The following is a 5,387-nucleotide window of genomic DNA, read 5'->3' as shown; positions in this document are numbered from 1 at the left end:
ACCGCCCGTGGGGCCCCGTGTTTGGCTGCACTGCTTTAGTGCCGGCTTTAGCTTAGGCCCCAGCGAATAGCAATAGCAAAAGCTAATTTGTTGCTCGTTCCGAGCAAATGTCGTATCGGTGTCACTTTGTGTTGCTTAGCGGTGCCGATGTGTTGTGCCTAGGGTGATGGACGCAAACGACTTCGTTATTTCGTCCGGGTAACACGACGCAGAAAAGAGAAAAGTTTGGTTCATAGATTTGAAGAGGCATACTTCAAGCCGACGCTGTCGTCACTCTTATGAGAGGTAAGTTTCTAAATGCTTGTTCTTGCTTTGTTAAATTCTGCACAAGCTTGAGCGGTCACTTACGAAGAAAAGCGTATTCCCTCCGCGACCGTCGTCCATGCTTTGTTCTGAGTAGGAATTGGCGGTGAGATGTTTGAGTGGCGCCCCTGGCTCTGATGTCGGCTTAGGGACTCCCGCCGGTATCGTCTGCTACACTCCGCTTGTTAGGGGCAGCAGTGTCTCTGGTAGAAATCGCCCGCTTTTTTTCTTTAGTGCATTACAAAGCATAGTTCTTGTAATTCAGTTATTTTTTTCCAGCTTCTCACACATCTAAATAATTTCAAGCTGTATCTCCCACAAGTTCGCAACACACGAGGAGACAGAACAACTTTCTTCAGAGCATCGGTCCGAAGATCGCGTGTAGCTCGTCCTTTCTAGCTTATTCGCGAGGATCAGCGCTCAGATGTTCTCAATAACTATTCAAAATGCGTATGCTTTTCAGCAGTATTTTTGAGATGCTTTTATGAAGAGACAACATCTAATGCTAGGTACCAAGCAGCAGCAATGGTCTAATTAGTGCCGCATGATGGCGGCGATGGGAGCAGTCAGTTGTTTTTACCCAACCGGCCGAACCGCTTCCGCTCACTGACTAGCCAGAGTCACTGTAATTATTAATAATGACTCTGGCTTGTCAGTGAGCGGAAGCGGTTTCGCCGGTTGCGTAAAATTCAAGACCTACTGCTCCCATCCACTACGGCAATCCTCGCTGGAATCGCTTCGCAACAGCAAACGGATCAGTTTGTCTTGATTTTACCCAGCTGGACAAACCGCTTCCGCTCTTTGACTAGCCAGAGTCATTAATAATAATTACAGTGACTCTGGCTAGTCAGTGAGCGGAAGTAGTTGTCCAGGTTGGGCAAAATCACCTACGACTGCTCCCATTGCAGCCTTCATGCGACACTAATTAGACCTTTGCCCCGAGCAGCGGGCCCTGACACGCGCATCGCACAGCTGGAAATAAAACGGCTGTCTTCTATTGCTTTCGTTGTTGTTGACTTGTATCAGATGAATTTTTTTTTCTGTGCCAGCGCATTAATTTTTCTGCACCGTCATAAATGTCTTATTCGGAGGTTTGGGGATGTTTGGGAGGCTCCAAACATAGTGTGGATATTTTTTTCAGGTTGTATGGCATACATTTCGTTCCTCACAAATTGGCTTTCGTTACGGCTGCGTGCAAGAAGGTGCATATCCGCAGCGTGCGTTGTTTATTCACATGTAAATACCATGAAAACGTTTGTGCTAGGCCACGGCGATCGCGCCCCAGACAACGTTGTCCACAGTACTCAAAGGCGGGTTTTGTACTCCGGCTTTCTATCGTAACAATTGTTATCATAACGACTTGAATCTCAACCCAAACAAGGATAACATGATTACAGCGTTGAGGGGATCATATACTCGCTAACTAACGCAACAAATACCTTACGTGCACATATTACAAGAATCGAAACTGATGAATATTTCCAAGCAGCTCTTTATTGGTTTCCAACCCTTCGAGGAGCACAGAACAAATCCTATTATATTCAAGATGCGTTCTATGAACTGAAGAAAATTACTCTTACTCTTGTCCTGAACCTGGCCCACTGACCAGCTCGATATGATTGTTAAAGTTTCCTCGTCCTCCTACACCTCCTCCATTTAAATGCAGTTTTCCTGTAACGAATATCCGAATATTGGGAAGATATAGCTGTGGGAAATGCACCGAAATATTCCTTTTGGCCTGAACAAATATATTGTTACTTTATCTTTACCGTAGAAGTGACTCGTTAAATTTCGCTCAATAAGCCTCCATACTCGTTAGAAGTCTGGTATAAAACCAGCCTATACACACAGTGGGTTTTTTGGAACTCAGCCTCCAGTTTGTGCAGCCCATAGTGCATGTCGGCATACTGTCATGCCATGACAACGTAAAGAAATGTGATACAATACTTTCGAGCGTAAGGCAAGGTTGCAAAAACTGTTTTCACTTACATAAGATTACCGAGAATCGTAATTTCTTCTGTCAAAGCCGACAGCCCTGAAGGCCTACAATTCGTTTGGTCTTGTATTTTCGATTCTGTCGCTTACTAGCAGCTCGCTATTCCTTTTTTTGAAATAGTGCTCAATACAGAAGCTGACGCCTAGCTCCGAACCTTCGCGCTCCGCAAAAGACCGGCTTCGCAAGAAATGGGGCGACGCCAACAATGATTATTCCGTAGCAATATCGAAAACAATAATTTAACTCACATCTTGAGCTACTGCATGCGATTTTAAGCCTATTAATATGGCAAAAAGTTACGCACACGAAACGTCTGGTCCGGACAAGCACCAGACCTCGACCGAGTGCTAGGAAAACAGCAGGGAGAGCGAGCCTGAGTGAAGCAGACGACAAATGCGAGAATCCCTAAGCCGATGTCACGGAGGCACGCTTCGCAGCGCCGCCGGTGTTCGCGCTCACCGTCAATTGCGCGGAGCGGGGAGTTCGTCACGTCATAAGCTTTGCTTTGGATAACAGGCCGTATATTTGTCATGTGCGCGCCTAACTCCCGGTATAAATTTGAGCAGCGTAGCATGTTCAGTCGATTGTTGTAAGGTTTTCGTGAGGCAAGAATTGTTCACCCGATTTCGTGCTTATTTTGGCCGACGGCAGCTTTCGTCTCACGATGTAGCAAATGCCTCCCGAGTTCATGTAAGCTCTTTTTGGCGTGAAGCCATGTTTTGGGTGTAAGCAACCCAGGCAATATTATTACCCCGTTGTTATGACATTGGAGTGATTTACGGCGTAATATGCACTTGGTCGGTGCGGCGCAAATTGAGGCGGTAAAGAGAAAAAGAAATTGCGGCGAGGTAAAATAATTGAAGGCCACCTAATCTAGAGCTCGCGCCGTTGACGTACGTTTGATTTGCCATTTTTGTTATCGGTTGGTTATATTCGCGCACATTTGAATGGGCACTTGAAATGCATAGTCGCAGTGCAGCGGCTATACGCCCTTTCTTCCGTGTGTGCACAGTGCACGGAGGACTGTTCATTACATCTTAACACGTGAGGCCGTACTTTTTAGTGTGTGCACTTACTTCATCTTAGTAGCCAACGATGCACCGTATCCAGTAATTGCGATTTGAACCATATTAGTCTCCGCAGACCTATGTTGGTCCACGAAAGCGCTTGTTAAGCGCATTTAACGCAAGCGAGTTGAGCGTGGACGCGGCACTGAGCAGGTGCGGGTACACGAATTTGACCATGTTACGGTAGAATAGTCCCTAATTCCCCTCTGCAATGCATTATTGCCTATATTTGCGGAGTGTTTGTGGCACATCCCAAAGTCTGTGGTGACTTTTTTTTTCTTCTCAATAGAATTATTTCACGGATCAATTTGAGCAACGGATATTGGGAAAGCTTGGCATTAAAAAAACTAAACCCAAATGCCACTCCCAGCATTTTGTTTCACATGAAGCCATGTCAGGAGCAGAAGCCACCTGCACGACGTCATTATGGACGTTCCAATAAAATATTCATTTGGTGGCACCAATTCATTTTTCTGATATACCTTATTTTTTTTCTCTTGAGAATCATTGGAATACCAGTTCACTTTCGAGTTTCTTTCGGGTGGATTCCTGTGTTAGTGCCCTGTAGAAATGTGCCAGTATATATCTCAGCACAAAACAATTCTGTCCAAGCGCCTCCAATATTAACGGCTGTAAACGACCACGCCAGGTAAAATTGTATTGCATGAATAATTAACTGTAGTAATTTGTTACATAATTTGTGCCTAGAGAAACTTGATCTTGTTCGTATGAGATATAAGAGGCCACACATCTGCAATTTCAGCTTACCCGATCGATTGATGGCAGCCTTCTCTGGCGCCTATTCCCAGAATTACAAGCCTACGTTTTTCACTCGGTTCGCACATGAACGTACGGCGGCAAGTTAGTTTAGTGTACCCGGCGCCGAAGCCGGGGAAGCAGGGATTTTTCACGACGCTGTACGTGCACACACGCACAACAGCATGCGTGTATTTTTGATCTATTCACAGCATCCTATAACGACATGAAGCTGAAAGAAAAATTTCTACAAAAACTGCAAAGCACTCTAAACTGCGCGGAATTAATTAGGTAGTTAGTAAAAGCAGGCGCAGACTGACCGCCGCTATTGATTCACAACCAGCGTAAGAAAGGTGAATGCAAGGACGCAAGCGCAGCGCTCGAACGACGGCATTTGCGAATGAAGCGCTCTGTATACTGCCGCAAACCCTCTAGGCAGTGATTGCAAGACCACAGTCAGGCGAATGCACGAAAGGAAATACCGTAACAGGGCAGTTCGAAATGTTCTCGTTCGATCCTTTCGCGTTCATGAATTATCTTGAGATGTTACGAGCATGCCGCAGACTTAAACAACCACCGCGCTGTCCGTATGCGTGAGCGGCATCCACCCCGCACAAGTATCCACTTGTAAACACAATCATGAAATAAAACAACCTCCCTTAGTGCGCGTTTGGTAAAATAAGACTCTACAATTTATTTAAATGCCATCAAAGAGCGATTCGGCGCAAAAACCAGAGCAAACAGCGAGCGGCCCGTAGCATTGCGAGGGCGTCTACTCTGAAGCAGCCAAATAAAATGGCTGCAGCGCCGCCGAGTTCAAGGGCATGCGGCACCGCGGGTGCCGGGAAAGCATAAGAGGAGAGCGACGGAGTAGGAGGGAGCAGTCGGCTCTACCTTTTGTAATTTTAGGGCCCTTACATGACAAAGTAGTTGAGCGCCGCCTAGCCATAACTGCAGGAAAGTAGAACCAGACCAGTCTTCAGGAGGTTGTGTGTTTCGTACCGTCGTGTGCGCATGTCAATAAAACAGAGGTTTACTACGCTCGTGCGCCGATTTCGCGGAGGATGGCCAAGGTGACCTTTTGACCGGAGACGCACCCCTGGTGACACACTCCGTGAAGCCTATCACTTTATTCGCCGGGCCGGCTGTTGGCGCTGCGCACAAGCCCAGGCTTTCAGTCACTCTGCGCAGAACGAGCAGTGGCCGCCACCACCACTGCGACTGATATACCCACCCCATCCCTCACTGCTCCCACCCCCGCAGCC

The sequence above is a fragment of the Haemaphysalis longicornis genome, unplaced genomic scaffold (assembly GCF_048455015.1).
Source record: "Haemaphysalis longicornis isolate Haplotype H1 unplaced genomic scaffold, Haemaphysalis longicornis Haplotype H1 scaffold_13, whole genome shotgun sequence".
NCBI lineage: Eukaryota > Metazoa > Arthropoda > Arachnida > Ixodida > Ixodidae > Haemaphysalis > Haemaphysalis longicornis.
This window is presented reverse-complemented; position numbering follows the sequence as displayed.